The sequence below is a fragment of the Heterocephalus glaber genome, unplaced genomic scaffold (genome assembly GCF_053883595.1).
Source record: "Heterocephalus glaber isolate CG9 unplaced genomic scaffold, H.glaber_assembly_v1.0 deba00001145, whole genome shotgun sequence".
Classification (NCBI taxonomy): Eukaryota; Metazoa; Chordata; class Mammalia; order Rodentia; family Bathyergidae; genus Heterocephalus; species Heterocephalus glaber.
The window spans coordinates 1,200,495-1,226,179 of NW_028258202.1; the positions used below are offsets into that span (position 1 = coordinate 1,200,495).

At 36.4% G+C, this 25,685-nt stretch overlaps 1 protein-coding gene, 1 non-coding gene and 1 pseudogene across 22 annotated transcripts in view; all 3 read right to left on the reverse strand.

Annotated features, from left to right (window-relative positions):
- Hdac8 (histone deacetylase 8) overlaps positions 1–25,685 on the reverse strand; it is a 235,006-nt gene that overhangs the window by 75,175 nt on the left and 134,146 nt on the right. The gene's annotated exons all lie outside the window — the stretch shown is intronic.
- LOC147828296 (U2 spliceosomal RNA) lies at positions 19,964–20,143 on the reverse strand (annotated as a pseudogene).
- On the reverse strand, positions 23,503–23,574 carry Trnav-aac (transfer RNA valine (anticodon AAC)). Its single transcript has one exon. It is a non-coding gene; the product is annotated as a tRNA-Val (tRNA).

Sequence of the window (25,685 nt, forward strand, 5' to 3'; positions counted from 1 at the left end):
GCGGGGGACATCTAGATAGAAACCATAACATACTTAATCCTAGATACTTCTATTTTTGTTGGTATAGTATTTGTTTTTTTGAGACCAGGTCTCTCTGTGTTGCCCAGGTTGGTCTTGAACTCCTGGGCTCAAGCGATCCTCCTGCCTCAGCCTCCTGAATGTCTGGGACTACCAGCATGTGTCACCATGTTCACCTGCTACAGTATTTTTATTATTTTAAAATATTATTATTATTATTTTTTATTTTTTGGTACTGGGGATCGAACTCAGGACCTTGTCCTTGCGAGGCAGGTGCTGGAACCACTGAGCTAAATCCCTGGCCCTTTAAATATTATTTTTAAATCTCAGGTGATTTGAGATTTTATTGAGAAATAGCTATTTTGACATTAGTGGCTGCTTCAATATTTTTTAAATTGCATTTCTTTTTTTTTTGTTAAATTCTTTTATTGGTGCATTTTAGGTATACAACACAATTACATTTCTCATTGGTAATTGTACCTTTACATAATGCATCTTGGTTCTTATTTTTTTTTTAATTGCATTTCTAATTCTTGTTTATGCTGTATAAAAATGAGACATCTCATTCTCTCCTAAATGTATATTGACCAGGCTTTTCCACTTAGTTCTGTCAAAATTCCTCTTGGCAAGGCTGCCCACTGTTGCTACATTTAATGGTCAATTCTCAATGCTCATCCTGACTGAATTTGCAGCTGTATATGAGACAGCAGGTCATTTCCGCCTCCTGGAGACACTCTTCATTTGGCTTCAGGGGCAGCACACTCTTGATTTTCCTTTGGCATTATGAGTTATTCTCTCCTCTTTGCCAGTCCTTTCTCCAACATGTTAACGTTGGACTATCTCAGGGATCAGTCCCTAGACATCTCTTCCTTCTCTAGCTATCCATAGTTTCTTGGTGATCTCATCCATCTCACAGTTTGAACATTCACCCATATGTTAACTCCCAGTTTTGTAATGATAGTCCAACTCACTGTCAGGATCTAGCTAGAAAGCTGTTCTTCCCTTCTACTAGCTTGACATCTCCAACTTAACATGTCCTAACTGAACTCTTTAACTGCCTCCCACATCTCAGTTCCTAACGAAAATCTCTTGAGTCCTTGCATTCCCTCAGCCTACACACAATATGTCAGAAAATCCTCACCTCTACCTTCAAAATGTATACAGATTCCTATCACAATCTACATGGATACTCTCCCCATTCAAGACACCATCATCTTAAAAAACCGGTTTGAGATATAGTCTATGTACTATAAAATTCACCCACTCTCAGGGTACAATTCAGTATCTTTTAGTATTATCCAGAGTTGTGGAACCATTACCACACTTTAATTTGAGAATATTTTGGTTTCTCCCAAAAAGAAACCACTACTCACATTAGCTGTCACTCCATTGTTGTTCTTCAAAACCACTAATGTACATTCTGTTGCTACAGATTTGCTTATTCTGGACCTTTAATATGAATGGAATCTTACAATATGTGGTCTTTAGGTACTCTGTTTCCTTTTACTGTTAAATAAAATTCCATTGTATGGGTATACAATACCATATTTTATTGATATTCTGATCAATTGATGACATTTGGGTTATCTCCACTTTTTAGCTAATATGAATAGTGCTGCTATGAACGTTTGTGTACAAGTTTTTGTATACGTTTTTGTGGGTATATATCTAGGAGTAGAATTTCTGGGTCACAGGGTAGCTCTGTGTTTAAGTTGTCGAAGAACTGCCACACTGCTTTCCACAGCAGCTGTTCTTTTTATTTTTTATGTTCCCATTGGCAAAATATGCAGATTCTGTTTCTTCACATCTTGCCTACTTATTATTATCATTTTGATTGTCGTCATCTCAGTAGATGTGAAGTGGTATTTCACTGTGGTTTAGATTTGGATTTCTCTAATGAGTAATGATGTTAACATCCTTTCCTGTCCTTGTTGGCCATTTGAATATCTTCTCTGGAGAAATATCTACTCAGATACTTTGCTCAGTTTGAGTTATTTTTCTTCTATTATCAAGTAATAAGAGTTTACATATTCTAGACAGAAATTCGATATCAGATATATTACTTGCAGATATGTCCTCCTAGTTTATTGGTTGTCTTTTCATTTACTTGAAGATCCTGCTTTCAGCATAAAAATTTTAAATTTTGATGAAGTTCAATTTATCCATTTTTTTCTTATTGCTTGTGTTTTCAGTGTTGTACCTAAAAAAGCAAGGCCTAATATAAAGTCACGAGAATTTACATCTATGTTTTCTTCTAAGAGTTTTATAGATTCAGCCCTTATATTTAGGTTTCTGATGCATTTTACGTTAATTGTGTGAAGCAGAGATTCAACTTGATTTTTTTTGCATATGGATAACCTATTACTGCAGCACCATTTTTATGAGAAGATTATTCTTTCTCCACTGAATTGTCTTCAAATCCTTGTTCAAAATCAGTTGACCATAAATATGAATGTTTATTTCTGGATTCTTAATTCTATTTTACTGGTCTACAGGTCTATCATAACACTACCATGCTGTTTTGGTTGCTACAGCAGTGTAGAAAGTTTTTAGGTCTGTATGTAATCATAGCCTGATAAAATTGTTGGGACATATTCTCTCTATTTTTGGAAGAATCTGGAAGGATTTTGATTCTTTGTTAAATGTTCAGTAGAATTTACCAGGGAAGCCATACGGTCTTGCACTTTTCTTTGGTGGGAGTTTTCTTGATAACTAATCTAGTCTCATTGTTATAGTCTTGATATTTTGCGTCTTTCTAGAAATTTGTCTATCTCTTTTAGGTTGTGTAACATGTTTACATACAACTGTTCACAGCATTTGGAACAATTGTTCATAGCATTCTCTTTTAATTCCTTATTTCTGTAAAATTAGTAGTAATATCTCCATTTTCATTTCTTTAGTAATTTTGTTTTGTTTTGTTTTTTGAGACAGGGGCTCACTACGTAGTTCAGGCTGGCTTTGCACTCACCATGTAGCGCAGGCTGGCCTCGAACTTACAGCGATCCTCCTGCCTCAGGCTCCCAAGCTGGGAATACAGGCATGCACTAGCATGTCTGGCTTATTTTAGTAATTTGAGTCATCTCTCTAAAGATTTGCTAATTTTGTTGATCTTGTCAAAGAACTAACTGTTGGTTATAATGATTTTCTCCTTTTTTCCTTTTTTTTTTTTTTTTTGGTACTGGGGATCGAACTCGGGACCTTGCACTTGGAAGGCAGGTGGCGGAAACACTAAGCTATAGTCTCGGCCCGCTTTTTTTCTATTCTTTATTTCATTTATTTCTGCTGTAATCTTTTTTTTCTTCACTGCTGGGGATCAAATCCAGGGTCTCATGCATGCTAGAAAAGTAGGCCTCTGCTCTAATCATTGTTATTTCCATCCTTCTGCTTGTTTTAAGTTTAGTTTGCTCTTACTTTTTAAAAAATCCACTCTGATGATATCTGCCTTTTGACTGTACTGTTCACTACTGTATTCACATTTAACATTATTATTTATGCACTGCAATTTTGCTTTTTTTTTCTCATACCTTTTTTATTTTTTCAGCACAGGGGACTGAAGTTTAGACTATATGCATGTTAGGCAAACACTCTATCACTGAGCTATACTTCCAGCCCCCTGTCTGGTCATCATCTTTTGTATTAGGTGGTTATTTTCTCATGTAATAATTTAATTCTTTTCATAATTTAAGAATTATTTTTGAGGGGCCGGGGAACACAGGAAGTTTTGTATACCTTCATTGCTTTCCTCTTCTTTCTGATGCTAATGTTATGGATACATACACACATACATCTATAGATATTATGCACCTAAAATACATCACTATAATTATTACTTTACATAATTTCTTTTTTTTGTTAAAAGAGAGTGAATATATATTTTTAGTGTGTGTTGTACTAATATTCTTATTTACTCTTCTGGTTGTTTTCATTTCTTCCTGTGAGTTACCATCTGGTGTCATTTCCTTGCTCCAGTACATCTCTGGTTTTAAACTTTCTTTGTACTATTAATTATATTACATTTCTATATGTTTATAGTCCTAACAATACAATCATATTCATATTCTTTTATGAAATTTCATTTTAAATAAGAGAGGAAATGAAAAGAAATATACAATTATACTGTCTTTTCTAATTAACCATATAAGTACCTTGAGTAGCGTTCTTTCTTTTTTATGTGGATTCAAATTATTGTCTGGAGTTACTTGCTTCTAGCCCGAAGAACTTCATTAAGTATTTTTTTAAAGGAAGGTATGCTAGCAATGAACTCTCTCATGTTTTAAAAAATCGGGGAATATATTTCACCTTTTTTGTATTTAAATTTTTCTTTTAAAATAACAATAATTGCACATATTTATGGGGTACAGTGTGATATTTAAATACAGGTACACAGTATGTACTGATCAGATTTCTATCTCCACATTTCTTTATATTTGGCACCTTCAAGCTCCTCTCTAGTTCTTTATAATAGGTTATTATGAACTATAGAACCCTACAGTGCTATAGAACATTAGAACTTATTCTTCCTGTGTTTGATATCCACTATCCAACTTCTCTCTGTTCGTCCACCTCCTATACTTCCTACCATCTCGTAAGTGCTATTTGACTTTCAAAGCCTCTATATATTAGAGAGAGACATTCAGTATTTGTTTTTCTGTGTATGGATTATTCTACTTAACATAATGTCCTCCTGTTCCATCCCGGGATTTAATTTTTATGGCCAAATAATATTCCATTATATATAAGACTATATATGTACTATATCTATATATATTTTTTCTTTACCCATTTGTCTGTTAGTAGACATCTAGGCTGATTCCATATCTCGGCTACTATAAATTGTGCTATAATAAATATGGGAATGAAAATATCCTTGTTATATTGATTTCTTTTCCTTTGGATATACACCCAGGAATGGGATAGTGGGATCATATGGAAGATGTATTTTTAGCTTTAAGCAGAAGCTATACTGTCATCTTTATGACTGTACTAATTTACATTCCTACTAGCAGTGTATAAGAATTTTCTTTTCTCCACATCCTCATGAGCACTTGGTATTTTTTGCTCTTTTGATAACAGCTATTCTGCCTGAAATAAAATGATACATAGTTTATTGTGGTTTTGATTTGCATTTCCTTAATGGATAATGATGAACATTTTCCCATAGACTTCTTGACAATTTGTATTTTTTCTTTCAAGAAATGTCTATTCAGATAATTCATTTTAAAATTGGATTACTTGAGGATTTTGTTGGTGTTTTAAATTCCTTATTCTGGATATTAACCTTTTGTCATATGGATAGCTTGCAAGTATTTTCTCCTGTAGGTTGTTTCTTTATTCTGTTTATTGTTTCCTTTACTTTGTAGAAGCTTCTCGGTTTAATACAATCTCATTTTTGCTTTTATTGCCTCTGCTTTTAGGGTCTTATCAAAAAAAATCATTGCTTATGCCAATGGCTTGAAGTGTTTTCTCTGTATTATCTTCTAGTAGTTTTATGTCTTACATTTAGGTCTTTGATCTATTTTAAGTTGATACTTTGTATAGAGTGACAGGCAGAAAGCTTCATTTTTCTGTATATGGATATCTAATTTTCCAAGTACCATTTAATGAAGAGGCTGTTTCTTTCTCCAATATATGTTTTATGTGTCTTTGTTAAAAGTCAGCTGGCTATATACCCATAGATTTATTTCTGAGCTCTCTTACTCTGTTGGAATGGTTTTATGTTTCTGTTTTCATGCCAATACCATACTGTTTTGGTTACTACAGCCCTGCAGTATGCCAAGATCAGGTATTGTGAGGACTATAGCTCTGACTGTTTTGTTCAAGATTGCTTTGACTATTGAGGGTCTGTTGTATTTCCATATGAATTTTGGGATATTTTTCTATTTCTGTGAAGAATTCCACTGGATTTTGATAGGAATTTCATTGAACCTGTAAACTGCCTTGTATATTAATGACATTTTAAATAATATCAATTCTTCCTATCCATGAACATGAGAGATCGTTTCATTTTTTTGGATGTGTCTTCTTCAATTTCTTTCATCAGTGTTTTATAATTTCATTGTAAAGGTCTTTTATTTCCTTGGCTAAATTTATTGCTAAGTATTTTATTTTTTGTAGCTACTGTGAATGGTATTGCTTTCATGATTTCTTTCTCAACAAGTTTATTACTGGTGTATAAAAATGCCATTGACTTTTTATGCTGATTTTTGTATCTTGTAACTAATGAATTTGTATATCAAGTTCTAATAGTCTTTTGGTGCAGTTTTTAGTTTTTTCTATATATGGAATCATGCCATCTGAAAACAGGGAGAATGTAACTTCCTCTGTTTCTATCTACATGCCTTTTTTTTTTCTTTTCTCTTGCTTGATTGCTCTAAAACTTGCCTTTACTGTTGAAAGATGTTTTTGCTAGATACATGTTTGGTACCAGTTTTTAAACTTTCAGTACTTTATGCCATCCTACTGCCTTCTTGCCTCTATTGCTTTTGGTGAGAAGTTGGTTGTTAATCTTGTTGGAATTCCCCTATATGTGATCTATCTTTTCTTGCTTTTGAGATTTTGTCTTTCAACATGTCTGGGTGTGACCTCTGTGTTTACCTTACTTCAAATTAATTGAACTTCTTGGGTGTGTAGATGATTTTTTTCATCAAATTTGAGAGGTTTTCAGCAATTATTTTTGAATATCTTTTTCTGTCCTTTTCATGTTCTTCTTCTAATACTCCCATTATGCATTTTTTGGTGTGCTTAATTATATTCTGCATTTCTGAGGTTCTGTCCATCTTTCTTCATTCTTTTTTCCCCTCTTCTTCAGACTGCATATTCTCTATTGATGTATCTTCAAATTACTTGATTCTTTTTTCCACCAACTCAAATCTACTGTTGAGTCCCATCTAGAAAAGTTTTCATTTTTGTCACTATCCTTTTCAACTTAAGAATACCTATTTTTTAACAATGTCTACCTTTTTATTAATATTCTTTACTTTTTGGAGACTTTTCCATCATACCTTCCTTAAACATGCTTCCTTTTACCTTCTAGAGCATACTTATAACAACTGCTACATAATCTTTGACTAAGTCTACTATCTGGGCCCCTTTAAAGACAATTTTTATTGCATGTCATTTTTTTCTTCTGTATATGAGTCGTTTTCCTAGCTTTTTTTGTATGTCTCATCATTTTTTGTTGAAACTTGGACATTTTATTATTTATTTAAAAAAATTCTTTTATTGGTACATTTTAGGTATACATTTACATTTATCATTGGGAACTTGTACCTTTACATGATGTATCTTGGTTCTTATTTTTTCCCCATTCCCCTGCTCTCCCTTCACCCCCTCCACCCTTCCCTATTTACAAAGACTTTGTTTCCATTTTTTCCTTTTCTCTTATTTTTTCCTTTCCCTTCTTTCCTTCCCCTACCCCTCCCACTTCCCCTACCCCTTTGGACTTTTTCTTCCTATTTCACACTATCAATTATTCATTTTAATCCTTATTTACTTTCAGTTTCTCACACCAGAGAAACTATTCGGTATTGACACGTTTGTCCTATTTATTTCACTTAAGAGTATGCTCTCAATGTGCATCCATTTAGCTATAAATGTCTCTAGTTTGTTGTTCTTCATGGCTGAGTAGTACTCCATTTTATAAAAAAATCCCACATTTTCTTTATCCAGTCTACAGCTGATGGGCACTTGGGCTATTTCCAAGCTTTGGCTATTAAAAACTGTGCCGCTATAAACATAGGTGCACATATATCACTGTGGTATGATTCTTTTAATTCTTTTGGGAAGATACCCAGTAGGGGAATAGCTGGGTCAAATGGGACCTCCAGCCCTAGTTCTTTGAGGTATCTCCATACTGATTTGCACAGTTGCACCAATCTGCACTTCCACCAACAATGGAGAAGGCTTCCTTTCCCCCCACAACCCTGCCAACATTTGCTATTGGTTGATTTCTTGATAGCATCCATTCTTTCTGGGGTGAGGTGGAATCTCAGTGTTGTTTTCATCTGCATCTCTCGAATGACCAGTGATGCTGAACATTTTTTCATATGTTTCTTTGCTGCTTTTACTTCTTTGTCTGAGAACTGTCTGTTCATTTCAGATGCCCATTTTTGAATTGGGTCTTTAAATTTAGGAGGTCTGATTTTTTTAAAGTTTTTAAAATATATTCTAGATAGTAGTCCTTTGTCTGAGGTACAGCTGCTAAAATTTTTTTCCCACATTGTAGGTTGTCTCTTAGCTCTGTTGGTGGTTTCTCTTGCAGTGCAGAAGCTTTTTAATAAGAAGAGATCCCAGTTGTTGATTCTTTGTGCTACTTCCCATGCTACTGAGGATTTGTTCATAAAGTCTTTTCCTATGCCAATGTCTTCAAGAGTTCTACCTAACTTATCTTGCAGCAAGTTTAGTGTTTCTGTTTTAATATTTAGATCTTTAATCCACTTTGATCTTAGTTTAGTGCATGGTGATAGATATGGATCTAAAATCTTAGACATTTTAAATACTATGTAGTAGTAACTCTAGTTAGTGATTCCACCCACCCTATACCAGAGATGGTGATGGTTTTTAACTGCTTGGTAATTTACTCATTTAATAACTTGACTGAACTTACTCTGTGAAGTCTATCTCTCCTGTAGTGTGAAGCTGCTGATGTTTCTATACAGATCCTGCCCCAAAGCTTTTAACCCTTGCTAAGATTGTGTAAGCCTCCTAAGCCAGTTAGGTTTCTACCCTTTCTCATTAGCTGTTTTGGTTTGGAGTCTACTATCATAGTTCAGGACTTTGTATTTTTTGTTCCCAGTTCAACCAGGGACTAGTAATTTATGCTTGAACTTTTCCCCATGGACAGAACTCCTGTCACTGCTCCAGAGCAGGGAACAGCAACTCACTTTGCCATGAATGACACCTTGTATCTGTGTGTGGACACTGGAGGGTGGTGGCAGCATCTGGTCCACTTGGATTTCCCCTCCTGGTATGGATCCTCTGCCCATGAATAAGATTGGGCTGGGGTAAGCAGGACCTCAGTATTCCCAGTCTGTCATGCCCAGGGTATAGCTTCTGTCCTACAAGTGGGAGCTCAGAAGAGGAAGAGACAACTGGTCCTCTTGGCCATGCCATTTGCCATAAAGCTTCTGCAACAGGGCTAGGAGAGATGAGAAATGCTAGCAACCTGCCCCTTCCTGTATGAAGTCATAACTGCAGGCTGGGACCTGGGGATAGAAGGGGGGCCCAATCTTCTTGGCTGTACCTGCTCAGAGTAGTGTATTTAGGGAAGAGCTTCTGTAAAACAGAATTAGAGGAGTTGTGCTAAGTGAGTGGGCCACAATCAAATGACACAGACTCTCATTGTTCTTTTGAGATTTAGTAGATTTTTCTTCAATGACTTTCTCCATTTCCCATATGCCCTTAGGACAATTTCCAGAGATTTTAAATGATTTGGTTTGTTTTTTGTTGTTGTTCTTAGTAATTTTCACTATATTGTCATTTTGGAATAGGTCTTCAGAGATCCTTACTCCAGCATTCTAAAAGTCTTCATCTTTTACATGGCGTTTTGAAACAGCCTCTTAACTGGTTTCCCTCTTTTCACTCTTGTCCTTCTGAAGTCTATTCTAACATGACAGCCAGAGCAATAGCATTCAAAGGAAGTCAGATTATATCTTCAGTATGCTTAAAACTTCCTAATGGTTTAATTGTTTTTTTAGTAAAAAACGAAGTTCTTAAAATGGGTTACAATGACCTACATCTCTCAAATTTGTGACCTCGCTGTCTACTACTCTTCTTCTCATTCACTCTGTTCCAGACACACTTTCCCCCTTGCTTTCCATCCCTCAAGTTGGCCATACTCTCAATACTGTCCTTGTGTGGCTTGGGTATTAAGATTACACTAATCCCATAGAATGAGCTGGGAAGTAGTCCATATTTTCCCCTATACTTTGTAAGAACTTTTATAAAACTGGAATTAATTCTTCCTTGACTATTTCGTTAAATCTCTAGAATTAGTGGTCTCATTCCTTATGGAACAATTTTAAATTACTGAGAGAATACCTTTAAGTGCTATATATCAGTTCTGGTGATTAATTTTTCTAGGAATTTATTTGGTTTACATTTTAAAGTTGAATGATGTGATGTAGGAATGTCCCTCCTTTCTAACAATATGTTTGGGCTTATCTCTTATTTTATTAACATTTCCCGAGCTTTTAAAATTTGTTTATCATTTTTTTTCTGGTACCAGGGATCGAATTTAGGAACTTGCGCTTGCCAGGCAGGCATGGCACCACTGAGCTACATACCCAGCCCAATTTGTTTATAATTTAAAATAACTAATTCTTGGTTTTGATAATCTTCTCTGCAATAGTTCATCTTCTTTATCCAAGATGTTCAGTGGATGTTTGAAATTATAGATAGTACTAAGCCCTATTATATATCCTTTTTTGGAGACAGGGTCTTGCTATGTAGTTCAGGCTGGCCTTGGACTCACTATGTAACTCAGGCTGGCCTGGAACCCATGTGGCGATCCTCCTGCCTCAGCTTCCTGAGTGCTGGGATTACACACGTGTGCCACATGCCTGCCTATGTATCTTTATATATTTCTGGCTCAAGCTTTCATTTCTCACTAGACCATTGTAATCACTTCCCTGATTCTACAACCTGTCTACAACCTCACAGGAGCTGGCACAGTATCCAAACCGATCAATTTACTCCCTATTTTAAAGATCTCTTCTGACTCTCTGTCACTCAGAATCTTATTTCAATCTCTCCCTGTAACCTCATTTTCTAATATGGTTTCCTAACTGCTCCATACTCCAGCCACACTGAACTTTTCACTATAATTTAAGTATATTCTGCCTTATGGCATATACTTGTAAAAACAATATATGCTATCAATTATTTTCACATAACAACAGGCTCATTCTTCTAGAAATGCCCTTACTCCTTTCTTCAAGTGGAAAAACACACACTGTTCAATTCAAATGCCAATTTCTCTGTGAAGTCTCTCAATTCTCTCGGTAGGGTTTCCTGCTACTTTCTATGTTTACTGCCAGCATTCTGTACATATAGTTCTTATAATATGTAATACAATGCATTGTGATTATTTGATTACAGGTCGTGTCTTCCCTATCAGACAGTAAGTTCTATGAGGGAAGGACTTATATCTTACTGATTTTTTTTCACCTCAGGAGCTAGAATAGTGCCCAGCCCAAAGGATGTCTTCAATTCTTACTTGTTGAAACAAAGAATGAAATGACTAAAATGATTCAGAGTAAATATCTAACTGTGCTAGTCAAGAAGAAAGAACAGAAGGGAGAAAATTTTATGTATAAGGTCACTGGCCTTGTGGAAGGGGTATCACTGGCTTTATTGAGTTGCAAAAAACCTTGAAGATGTGGGGTAGATTATAATGGGAGACAAGAGCAAACATGAAGGGTTGGGTAGATCTAGCTGAGGGAAGTGCTGTGAAGCCACTGTCCCAAATTGGGATTTCTATTTGAATAAGTAGGAAATTGCTAGAGAGTTATTACAGACACAGTTGAAATGAAGCCATGAAAATGACTTGCTCTGCAGAGCTGGAAGAAGGCAGCCAGGCAAACAACAAGCAGTCACCAGAACCCAGAGTGCAGAGTGGATATGGCAAGTGGAGGTGGGAGATTAGGTGCAGAAAAAGGAAGAGGTTGTAATCCCAGTACTCTGGGAGGCTCAGGTAGGAGGATCAGAAATTCAAGCTTAGCCTGTGTAACTTAGCGATTTAGTAAGACCCTGTCCCAAAACCAAAAATGAAAAGGTTGGGAGATGTAGTTCAGTACAAAGGCCCTGGGCTAGTCCCCAGTACCTCTCTTCCCCCAAAATCTTTTTATCAACCTGGTCTCTCTGTGTCTTACTTTCTTAAGCAGTAAAACAAAGCTACTCCACATTCAAACAATCAGCAAAACTGTTAAATTTTAAGGTATCTCTCTCTTCACTCCATGTTCACAGCTACTACCTTAGGTCTGGTCCCAATCAGTGATCATCTGGATCACTGTATGAGCCTACATGGTGAGCTCTGCACACTGTCTCTATCCTAGTACAATCTGCTCTCTACAACAGTCAGCATCATCTTTAAAAAACATCAGAGCGGGGTATGGTGGTACACACCTATAAGCCTAGATATTTGGGAGGCTGAGGCAGGAGGATGGAAAATTCCAGGCCAGCCTGAGTTACTTACTGAAACCTTGTCTCAAAAAAAAAAAATGGAGGGGGATGTGGCTTAGTGGTAGAGCACTTGCCTAGCATGTTCAAGGACCTGGCTTCAATCCACAGGACTGAAAAAAAAGTTGATGGTGATATAATCATGAGGTACATAACAATGTTTTTGTCAACTACAGACTGCTTATACAATGGTCCCCCACATATTTATAACAGAACTGAAAAATTCCTACTGTTTAGTGATGGTGTAGTTATCATAATGTTCCAGTGCAATACATCACTCATACTTGTGGTGATGCTGATGTAAACAAATCTACAGAGCTGCCAGTAGTATAAAAGTATAGCAATATAACTATTAATAGAAAACACTTTAAAATGATAATAAATATGTTACTTGTTTATACATTTATATACAATACTGGACTATATACAGTGGACCCTTGACTTACGAAGTCAATTTGTTCCTGAGGACTGGTTGCAACTCAAGTTGTCAACTGAAGGCTCAGGCTCCTCTACACAGCCTTCAAAGTCTCTCTCCTGTATCCAGGCAGATCTCAGTGTCCTTAGAGAGACACTGGCCCAGGATTTCTCAATTAACCCCACACAGGAAAGGATATTGTAATGTTCCTTCCAGAACTGTTCAAGGGTTAAATCTGTATCTGAGACAATCTGGAAGCACAAGTGGCCAGCATTCAGGTCATAATTCAAGATTTTGGTCGTAAGTTAAAACTAAAATTCTGGTAGTAACCCAAGTTGTTTGTATGTCAGGCTGGCTGTAACTCAAGGGTCCACTATATCTAATCATTATTTTAGAGTATACTCCTTTTACTTATAAAAAAGGTTCACTATAAAACTGTGCCCCGTGACAGCAGCAGCAGCCTCATACATCTCGTGTTTATTGAATCTCGATTGAATCAGGAGGTCAAGTGACCGACCATTACCAGGTGTTTGCAAAAGGATGCAATCCCCTAATGCCACATTTCTCAGAATATCCCTATTGTTAAGTGACACATAACTGTTGCTTAAAATCTCTGGTTCCTGGGCCAGGGATTTAGATCAGTGGTGCCGCCACCTGCCTCGAAAGTGCAAGGTCCTGAGTTCGATATGTACAAAAACAAACAAACAAACAAAAAAACAAAATCCCTGGCTCCTACTGCACTTAAGAGTCAGATTGATGTTCCTCATCCTGGCCAACACGAGGCTCCCACATGATGAAGCTCCAGCCTGCTTCACAGACCTCATCCTGTCCTGCCCTTCTCTCCTTCCATATACTGGTATTTCTGCCTTTCCTGAAGCATGGCCAGCTCTTTCCTACGTTTTCACATGCTCTTCCCTCTGCTTGAAATGTAGCTTTCTGGCAGGGTTCTTCTTATCTTTCATACTTCAGACCTAGACTTTACCCCCTTAGAATGATCAGTGCTGACTTCTGTATCAGCCATTTATTTTCTTCTTAGCACCTATTGCAATCTGTAATTACTTTCTTGTGTGCTTCCTGTTAATTTCCTGTTAGGCTACAAGTCCTAAAAGGTAGAGGCCATCTGTCAACTGTTGCACCTTTACTGTCCAGCACATAGTGAGAGGTCAATAAACAATTGTGAATGAATAGACGAGAGGGACAATGGAAGTAGAGTTCAGTAAGAATGGGTAGTGAAGAAAGAGGAAGGGATTTTAAAAAGAGTTCCATTGAATTTTGAGAATAGCATATCTACTTTCCCTCAGCTTGTGTTATGGTTTGGGTCTAGCTATCCCCCCAAAGCCCCATGCAGTCTTAGATGGGGCTTTTTCAGAGGTGGCTGAATCTAGAGTGTGTGATGCTGGGGTTAACAGTATGTGATTACTAAATCAGTCCACTGATTGGTTTGGCACTGTCCTGATCCTGGTAGCCTGGATACAATATAAGGGACAGAAAGAAGCTTGTCTTCTCCCTTGTTGCTTTGCTACTGTCTGTCTGCCATGAACTATTGCCCTTCTGCCACCCTGCCTTGGAGCCAGCCGATTATGAACTGAAACCTCTACAAACTGTGAGCTAAATAAACTTTTTCTCCCTTTAATACTGGGTGTCAGGTATTTTGTCACAGCAATGAGAGAAAAGTAACCAACATAACATAATATAAAATATTAATAGGAATTGCAGACAGTAGCCAGAGGACTCATGCTCCAAATCAGGGAGAATCAGAGAAGCTAGGGTCAGTGGAATTCAGTTCCATTCATTAGAAACTGGTGAGTGATCCCTATGTACCAGGCTCTATGGGGGGCATGCATTGTAGAGGCTATAAAGATGAATGCTATATGTCAAGAGTTTATATTCAAGAAACCAGAAACAGGAGATAAAAGCAGAATTTAATCAAACTGAGGCCTTTGGGGGCTCAGAGAAAGGAGTTTAGGAAAATCTTCAAGGAAATTTACTGTGACCTGGAGTCAACAAGTTTTAGTACACAATGAAACAAGTACACAGATGGCCCTGTCTGCTCTTTCTCACAAAATACTTCACAAGAGGAGGATGGAAGCAAAATAGTTTAAAGGATGACTTTTGGGATCCTGTGTTAGAGGGAAAATAGCTAGGCTTGGGAGTTTTGGCCCTACCACTGACTGTTTGGGAGACCTTGGACAATTTGCTTATTTCTTTTTATAAATGGTTGCTGAGGGGCTACTATGCATCAGGCCCTATAGGTATACTATTTTATAGATTCATTTAGCTTTGCTAAGCTTTGGTTTTCTCGCTGCTCTTTGAAATTGAATAACCTTGATTTCTGGTTCCCAAATACCTGGTGCTGGGCAAAAGACTTGCAGACATTCCTCCCTGCCTTCAGGTAGTGCCCCACTTTGCACTAGAGCAGAAAACTCCTAGGCACTAGAGTGTACTTGGGCTCTTTATGAGATGGGAAAATGAAGGAAAATATTGGAGTAATGAAGTATTAGTTTCTTTTGCACAATGTTGGATGAGCAAATTCCTGCTATGGCAACCCATCGTACTATATAATGGGAAATGGTGATATTAAGGTGTCAAGAAATGACCACACTAAAATGTTACTAACGCTAAGATAAACTGTAATGTAGAAAACTGTGACATAGTTGCCATGAGGCTGGGTATGGTGGCGCATGCCTGTAATCCCAGCACATGGGAGGCAGAGGCAGGAGGATCGCTGGGAGTTCGAAGCCAGCCTGGGCCACATAGTGAATTCAAGGCCAGTGTGAACTGGCCTTAGTGAGACTCTATCTCAAACCAAACAAACAAACAAACAAATAAACAAACAGAGTTATCTTAAGGTAATGCTATCAAGGTAGATGCATTAGATGCCTGGGAAAGTGAACAGGGTAGAGGAAAGGACTCTGTTAGCATGTCTCCAGGAATGACCATGGAGAGCTTTGTCTATTTCTAGATGATGGCTTCTTTAAGCTGAGTTATTCCTGTTATGGGGGAGGGTAATTTATCAGGCACATAAGTTTGATTAAAAAAATCTTTAGGGAATATTCAATTCCTTTGTTTGAAGTATATGTTCATCAAGCAGCCTTCTGGTCTGGAACTGGTTTCTTGACTGGGAAGACCTATCCAGCAGGAAGGCCTATGCAGACAAGAGTCCTATCTTGCCAAATACATTGCTGACTATAAATGACTGCTTTGAGGTCTGCTTTACAAATTAGTCTGTGACTCTGACAGCACGGATTCACTCCACAGAGACTTCTCATCTCATGATGGGATTGCAAATGGGAGAGAAATGTATAGTAACAAAACTACAGAGTAGCCTTGCCTAGGGGATCTTCAAGTGCTGTTGTCTTAGAATGTCTGGTCTGAAGCAGCCACTGGTTTTACCCATTAATTACAGCAATGCTAACTCCTTATGTGTCTTCAGCTCTTTTAACTTTCAAAGTGCTTTTAATTTTCAAAGCACTTTCACATATATTATCTAATTTTGTCATTTTATCTACTATACCTTCCTTATCTCATACTGCTTGTAAAAATACAGTTGTAGAGCACTGGTAAAAACACCAAAAGAAACAGAAATATTGTCGATATGTTGAAAAAATATGTCTACAATGGAGCTCTAGCAAAATAAACTAAAGAAGTAAAGGTAGTCTGAATCTATGCTGCAGTAGCTTGACCCCAGAATTTGGAGACAGACCTAGAATGATGACAGTAAAGTAACACAAAGATATGGCTGCAGACGTGTTGTTGCTGGAGACTTCAGGAAGTACCCAAGTGTAATCAAGGTGATCAGGACATATTTTCAAGACCAGAATATACTTGCAAAATCTGTTATGGTTTGGAGGGTGAATGTCTCCCAAAGCCTCAAGGTGGGGCTTTTAAAAGATGATTCAATCATGGGGGTGATATAGCTGACATGTGGTTAGGAGGTAGGGCCTGGTCGGAAGAGGCAGGTCACTGGGTGACCTGGAAGGGTGCACCTCCCCCCGAATCCTCCCTTCACTATCTTCCCACTCACAGCCTAATGAACGTGGAATGAAACTTCTCAAATGTGAGCCAAAATAAGTCTCTCTCCCCTGAAGCTGTGGGTATCAGGTATTATGTCCTAGCCAGGAGAAAGTGACTAAGGCACAATCTAATCAACTCCTGCCTTGAGTGCTGCTTCTTTTGATCTGCCACTCCATGAACTGTTTCTCCTCTGCCATGCTACCCTGTCATGGAGCCAGTCGACTATGGACTGAAACCTCTACAGAGTATGAGTTGTAGAGGTTTAATCTCTATTCCTTTAACTTGAGTGTGTTGGGTATTTTGTCCCAGCTATGAGAAAGTAACACACTGCAAGTTAGTATAATCACAATATATTTTAAGTCTCTCCCCCTCAATTTTGTTTAGTTTGAAAACTTTCAAATCCTCAGGAAAACTGCAAAAACAGTACAATAAATTTCCAATTATTCTTAAACTAAATTTATCAATTTGCTGATGGACATCCAACAGCTACAGAACTATTCATTGAAAAGACTGTCTTTCTTTCACTGAATTGCTTTTGGATCTTACTAAAAAAATCTGTTGGCAGTACTTGTGTGGGTCTATTTCTGGGATCTCTATTCTGTTTCTTTACTGTGTCTATTTCTTTGACAATACCACATAGTCTCAATTACTGTAACTATATATTGTCTTATTATTGGTAGAGTTATTACTTCTTCCACTTTATCCTCACTTTATAAAATTGTTTTAGCAATTTTAGTTTATTTTTCCATATGAATTTTACCATAATGTTGTCTATATTTCCAAAAAATCATGCTGGAATTTTGATGACAAGTCCATAAAATCCGTAAACAAATTTAGAGAGAATTGACATCTTTATTATGGTGAGTTCCAATCCATGAACAGGGTATCTGTCCACATAGTAGTTTTCAGCATATAGGTCCAGTATGTGGTGAGATTTACACCTAAACTATTTCATTAAAAAATGGATTTTAACTTAAATTTTGGTTTCCATATGTTCCATGTGTTGATAGCCCATGGAAATCATTGATGGCATACAGAATTGATTTTTAAAACTTGTTTTGAGATGGGAATCTCACTGTTTTCCTCAGGCTGGTCTCGAACTCTTGGACTCAGACAATCCTCCTGCCCTCAGCCTCCATAGTAGCTGGAACTGCAGGTACATGCCACCATGGCCAGCTAGAATTAATTTTTGTATGTTGCTATTGTATCCTGCAACGTCTGGATTTGGTATGATGATAATACTGCTGTAATAAAATGAATTGGGAAGTGTTTCCTCCTCTTTTATTTTCTGGAAGATTGTGCAGAATGGTGTGAATTCTTCTTTAAATGTTTGGTAGAAATCTCCAGTGAAACCATCTAGGTTTGAAAAGTTACTCTGTTGGGGAATTTTAAAATTACAAATTCATCTTTCTTAAGAGCTACAGGGCTATTAAAATTATTTCATATTTGGTGAGTTATGGTAATTTGTGGTTTTTGAGGAATTAGTCCATTTCATGTAAGATGTCAAACTTATGTATGTATAATTGTTTGTTGTACTGTTGGTATTCTTTTGATGTTCACAGGGGCTGCAGCAATACCCAATTTCATTCTTGATATTGGTCATTTGTGTCTGCTTTTTGTCAGTCTTGCTAGACATTCATCAGATTTATTGATATTTTCAGAGAACTGCATTGTGTTGCACTGAATTTCTATTATTTTGTTTTTAATTTCATTCATTTCTGTTCTTTATTATTTCTTTCCTTCTATTTACTTTGGGTTTATTTTGCTCTTCTTTTGCTAGTTTGTTAAAGTGAGAGCCTAAAGGTCCAGAGGGGAAGGGGAAGTAAGAAGGAAGGGTAGGGGAAAGGAAAGAAGGTAAAGGAAAAAAATACGAGAAAAGAAGGAAAAAATGGAAACAAAGTTGTAAATAGGGAGAAGTAGAGGGGTGGAAGGGAGGGAAGGGGAATAGGGAAAAAACAAGAACCAAAATATATCATGTACAGGTACAAATTCCCAATGATGAATGTGATCATAATGTATACCTAAAATGTACCAATAAGTTTAATGAAAAAAAAAGATAGCATATATTATTGATTGGAGACTATTCTCTTTTAAATTAAGGATCTAATGTTATAAGTTTCCTTCTTAGCATTGCTTCAGCTGTTTCCTACAAATTTTGACATACAGCTCGGCGTGGTGGTGCATGCCTGTAATCCCTGCACTCTAGGAAGCTGAGGTAGGAAGATCACAAGTTTCAAACCCAGCCTGGGCAACTTAAGAGACTTAGCAAGACCTTGACTCAAAATAAAATATAAAAACAAAAGCTGGGCATGGTGGCACATACCTGTAATCCCAGCACTCAGGAGGTTGAGACAGGAGGATTGCTGTGAGTTTGAGGCCAGCCTGGGCTACATAATGAGTTCAAGGTCAGTCTGAACTACATAGTGAGACTCTGTCTCAAAAAACAAAAACAAAGACTAACAAACAACAGTGAGCTGGGGATATAGCATAGTGTGAAGGCCCTGGGTTCAATCCCTATTACAGGAAAAAAAAAAAAAGAAAAGGTTAACATGTATTTTCATTTTAATTCAGTTTAATGTATTTAAAAAATTTCCTTGTGATTTCCTCTTTGACCCATGGATTATTTAGAAGTGTATTCTTCAGTTTCTAAGTGTTTTAAGATTATTTTATCATCTTTCTTTTATTGATTTCCAATTTAATTCCATTTTGGTCAGATAATACTCCCTGTTTGATTTCCTTGTTATAAATTTGGTGAGCTTTGTTTGATCACTCATGATATGCCCCATCTTTACCTTTGATTATTTTATATTATTGTGATAAAATGCATAAACCACAAAGTATGCCACTGTAACTTTTTAAAGTGTAAACTCACTGACATTCATTACAACACTGTACAACCATCACAACTATTTATTTATAAACTTCTATCACCTTAAACAGAAATTCTGTACCTATTAAATAATAATTCCAACCCTCCTGTCTTTCAGTCCCTGGTAACCTTTAATCTACCTTCTGTCTCTATGAATTTGCCTTTTGGAGATAGTTTATATAAGTGGAATTATATATTGTACTTTTGTTCCTGGCTTATTTCACTTAGCCTAATGTTTTCAAGGTTCAGTCATGTTGTAGAATGTGTCAAAATCTTATCCCTTTGAATATCTGAATAGTATTTCATTGCATGGCTATATCAACTTTTCTTTATCCATTCCTCTGTTGATGGGTAGTTGAGCTATTTCAGGCTTTTGGCTAATGAGAATAATGCTGTTTGAAAATTGGCAAGTATTTGAGTCTCTGTTTTCATTTCTTTTTTTTTTTTTTGGTACCGGGGATCGAACTCGGTTCCTTTCGCTTGTGCAGCAGGCGGCGAAACCACTGAGCTAAATCCCCGGCCCTGTTTTCATTTCTTTTAAGTATATGGCTAGGAGTGAACTGCTGGGTCATACAGTATTAAATATTTAAAATTTTAAAGAACTGACAAACTATTTTCACTTGATCTTAGCCAAAAGGCCAAGAAGCAATGACAAAGTATTTTCATAGTGAATGTGCCATTTTATATTTTCAGCAACAGTGTACAAGGGTTCCAATTTCTCCACATCCTCAATATGCTTGGTATTTTGCAGCCTTTTGGTTATAGCCATCCTAGTAGGATGTGGTATCTCATTTGAGATATCATTTGAGATATGGTATCTCATGTGGTTTTGAGTTACATTTTCCTAAAAGGTAATATGTTGAGCATTTTTTCATGTTGAATTCCTTAGCCAACTTTTAAAATTAGTTGCTTATCTTTTTTGAATTGTAGAAGTTCTTTATATATTAGATATTAAACCCTTATTAAATATGATTTGAAAATATTTTTATTCATTTGTTAAACTGTCTTTTCACTTTCTTGATAATGTCTTTTGCAGCACAAAAGGTTTTGATTTTGAAGTTATCGTTTTTGTTTTTGTTTTCTGGTACCAGGGATTGAACTCAGGACCTCGTGCTTGCAAGGCAGGTGTGGCACCACTGAGCTAAATCCCCAGCCCCAAAAGGTTTTGATTTTGATGAAGTCCAATTTATCTAATTTTTTCTTTGTTTGTGCTTCTGGTGTCATATCTAAGAACCCATTGACAAATCCAACGTCAGAGGATTTATGTTTCATGTTTTCTTCTAAGATTTTTATGGCTTTAGTTATTATAAGATTGAGGATTCATTTTCAGTTGGATGAAATAGTTGCTAAATTATTTGAAAGAATTTAAGGGCTGGCATTCAGTCTCCTTTAAATGTTTGGTAGAATTAACCACTGAAGCCATCTGGTCATGGGCTTCTCTCTGTTGGAAAATTTGATTGCTGATTGAATATCTTTACTTGTTATAGTTTTTGAATTTTTATGTTTCTCTTGAGTCAGTTTAGATAATGTTTCTAGGAATTTGCCCACATGTTGCATTTGTTAACTTATAATTGCTAATAGCATTCTCTTATAATCCTGTTTATCTTTGTAAGGGCAGTAGTCATGTCTCCACTTTAATTTCTACTTACTGATTAATTTTTTTTTTTTTTTGTACCAGGGATTGAACTCATGACCTTGCACTTGCGAGGCAGGCGCGGTGCCACTGAGCTAAATCCTTGGCTCACCACTTTAATTTCTGATTCTAGTTATTTGTGTCTTTAGTTTTTTTGTCAGTCTAGTTAAAAGTGTGTCAATTTTGTGATTTTTTTCAAAGAAATAAGTTACAGTTTTGTTGATTCTCTTCTTGTTTTTCTAGTCTGTTTCATTTATCTCCATCCTCATCTTTATTACTTTCTTTCTTGTGCTACCTTAGTTGGACTTAGTTTTCTTTTTCTAGTTCCTTAAAGTATAAAGGCAGACTACTGATTTCAGTTCTTTCTTCTTTTTAATGTAGGCATCCACAGGTATAAATTTCCCTTTGAGCATGATCCTTACTGTACCTCACAAGTTTTACCATATTTCCATTTTCATTCATCTTGAGGTATTTTCTAATTTCCTTGGTGATCTTGGTGATTTCTTTCCTGATTTATTGGTTAAGAGTGAATTGTTTGATTTCAACATATTAGTGAACTTTCCACTTTTCCTTCTGTTATTGATTTTTTTTAGCTTTACTTCAATTTGACCAGAAACAATACTTTTCATGGTTTTATGATTTTAATATTGCCTCCCCTACCTCGTTTCCATGGTGGTGGGAATCAAATCCAGGGCCTCACATGCTGGCCAAATGTTTGACCATTGAACTATATATCCAGTCTTTCAATCTTTTAAAATTTACTGAGATTTGTTTTGACCTAATATGTGGTCTATCCTGGGGAATGTTCTATATGTACTTGAGAAAATTGTGTACTCTGCTGTTCTGGAGTATAATATTCTATTGTGTCTGTTAGGTCTAGTTGATTTACAATGTTACTCAAGTCCTCTATTTCCTTACTGTTCTTCTGCTTAGTCGATCTATTATTGAAATAGTGGATTGAGATTTATAACTATTACTAGGGAATTATTTCTTTAATTCTGATAATGTTTTATATGTTTTGAGGCTCTGTTACTTGATGCATATGTTTATAATTATTTTACCTTCTCAATGAATTGGTCCTTTTATCAGTATATAATGTCTTTGTCTTTTGCAACAGTTTTTTTACACAAGTTCTACTTTGTCTGACATTAGAATAGTCACTCCAACTTTTTGGTTACCATTTGCATGGACTATTTTATTCCTACCCTTTCATTTTCAACTTAATTTCATCTTTAGATCTAAAGTGAGTCCCCAGTAAACAGAATACAGTTATATCAGTTTTTAAAAAAATTTATTTTGTTATTTTCTGATTTTTAACTGGAGACTTCACTTACATTTAATTTGTTGATAAAGAAGGATTTCTGTCATTTTTATTTTTGTTTTCTCTTTATCTTCTAGTTATTTTTGTTCCTTGTTTCCTCTGCTATTGTTTTAAATAGTTGATTATTTACAGTGAACTATTTTGGTTCACTTATTTCTATTTATACCGCTTTAAACATGTTCTTATAGGTACCGTGGAGATTAAATTTAGCATATAAAAACTTTACTCTTATTAATTTCCATTCTCTTCCTTATATTGCTGCTATAACAAATTACATATTTATACACTGTGTGCTAATAACATCTATAATTATTTTTATGTACTTACTTTTTTAACCTTGTAAGAAATAGTGAAGTCACAACCAAAAGCATAATAAAACTTGCTTTTTTGCTCTAGCTATTCTCCTTCTAAGTATCTTCCTGAAAGAGTTAAAAGCATCATACCACTGATATATGCATACTCATGTTTATAACAGCACAATTTATAATAGGTAAATCTTGGAAACAACCCAAATGCCCATCAACAGATGAATGGATAAAGAAAATGTTGTTTTTATATACAATGGAGCACTACTCTGCCATAAAGAAGGTCAAACTTGAGATATTTTTAGGTAAATGGATGCACCTTGAGACCATCATTTTAATTGAAATAAGTCAGATACACAAGTTTAAATATTGTATTATTTCTCTTGTGTAAGAAACCCAAAGGGTAAATAGGAACAAAATGGAAAATAGATAATAGAAAGTAGAAAGAGCATGTTCAAATGGGAAGGGGCTCAAGGGAGGGGGAGGAGGGAATGAAAGGAAGAGAAAGGGATTTTTAGAAAGAGAATGGAAGGAAAAAATGGAAACAATACTTTTGTAAATGGGGAGGGGAAGAAGGGTTGAAAAGAGGGGAGGGGAATGGGAGAAAAAAGGATTACAATATATTATGTACAAGTAAAAATTCCCTATGATGAATGTGATCATATTATGTATGGCAAACATGTACCAATAAAGAAACCTTGCTTTTATATTTTTCCATTTTGTTCCTTTCATTAGAGGTTTTTTTTGGGGGGGGGGTACTGGGGATTGAACCCAGGGCCATGTGCATGTTAGGCAAGTGCTCTCCCACTGAGCTACATTCCCCAGCCCTTTTTATTTTGAGATAGAGTCTATTAAGTTGCCTGTGCTGCCCTTGAACTTTTGATCTTCCTGCCTCAGCCTCCTATGTGGCTGGGATTTCAGGTATGTGCTACCACACCTAGCTGGAGATTTTCATTTCTTCATATGGTTTCAAATGGCTGCCTAGTGTCTTTTCATGTTGACTTGAAGGACTTGTTTCAGCATTTATTCTAGGGCAGGCCTGGTGGTAACAGACACCCTCAGCTTTTTTTTTTTCTGGGAATGTCTCACTCAATTTTCAAGAATAATTTTGCTGGATATAGAATTTTTGTTTGACAGTTTTTTCTTTCAGTACTTTAAATATGTCATCCCACTGTCTTTTGGCATCCATGGTTTCTCATGAGAAGCTGGTTGTTAATCTTATTGAGATTCCCTTGTACATGATGAATTACTTCTTTCTTGCTTTCATGATTGTTTCTTTGTCTTTACCTATTAATAGTCTGATTATAATGTCTTGGCATTGATGCCTTACAGAGTTCTTAAGCAATGCCTCCCAGTTCTCTGGCCTGGATGAATTTATAATTATTTTATCTTCTCAATAAATTGGCCCTTTTATCAGTATATAAGTCTTTGTCTTTTGTAATAGTCTAGGTATAACAGGGATGTGTGCCTTAGATCTGCCATTTAGGTAGCCCCCTTACAGGCTAGAATAGACCTATACAATAACTTTTTAATATATTATGTTCATTAGTACATGTTTGCAACACTTAAGGATTGTTATTCATTGTGGGGAGTTGGTACATGTATATAACATATCTTAATTCTTTTTATGTTCCTTTCCCCTCTCCCCTCCCTCCATCTCTTGGTCCCCTCTACCCAATACATTTCCAATAAAGTCGGCTGTGTCCCTCTGGAACTACAGGCCAGGGTCCCACACTGGGAATACAGGCACTCTCTTTAATACCACTGGTGAGGCAGAGTAGGTATAGGACAGGTGCAAATAAAGAATGCTACAAAGCTTCCCTATCATTTAAATAGATTAGATGTCATATTTTTACCCTGAGCTGTTTTATTTTTTTCTTTAATAGTTAACCCTAGCAGGCATTACATATAGGCCAGGATCATATGATACATATTTAGATCTGGCCCTGAACTTTTATTAATTTGTTTTTTGATCAAAGAAGTAGTTTAATAACATGCACAGAGTTCACACAGTGAAAGATTAACCAAGACTTAAATGACATACACTAGTTCTCTACCTTACCCCTTCCTAGCTCCAATTTACTTTCCAGAAAAAAGCCATATTCCTTTCTTTTTGCTGCTGCTTCTAGAATTTCCCTCCATATGTTTGAGTAATACAAGAAAGCATCTAGTTATTTTTCAATTTCTGATGGGCACTAGCAACTTCCTTCTGTGGAAGTTTAGGATTGAAGGTTACGATAACCTTTCACATCTGATCCCTGAATAGTTCACCTTGTCTCAATCTCCCAATTAAATTATCCTACAGTATTTGGCTAAATTTACATTTAATGGTTAAATTATAACAACAAGTACTGTTCACAGCTGAGCCATGTACTATATTATGACAACTTTTCCTTTATTGGACAATTTTCTGCTATGATTAATGATTGATGCACCTTAGAAATGTTGCATAGCTTTCTGTATACTTACCAGTAATGTATGCCACACTCCACTCTTTGACAGAACTGTAATAGTTCCCTCAGTATTGTCAACTATGTCAGGCAACCTGTGAATTTCAACTCTTGCCTCAGAGACTTTCCCCTGAAGCCTTCCAATTTGGACTATTTGACTTCTGGGCCTTACTGCAGGGGTGGTGTTGAGCTTCCTTTCGTAATTACCTTAAGAAATCTCTACTGTTCTAGACTGCATTGGACCTTCTGTTTCCTGTATCTTCCTCTTTCCTGGTTTATTACCTTCATTTTGATGGCACCTACTCCCAAGTTTCTTTTCCTTGCATGTCTGAAAATATCTCTTTCTCTTCTTCCTCCTTTTTTTTTTTGGTATTGGGGATCAAACTCGGGACCTTGTGCTTTCGAGGCAGGCGGCAGCACCACTGAGCTAAATCCCCGGCCCTCTTCCTCCTTTTTTGAGATGGGGGAATCTCACTATGTTGC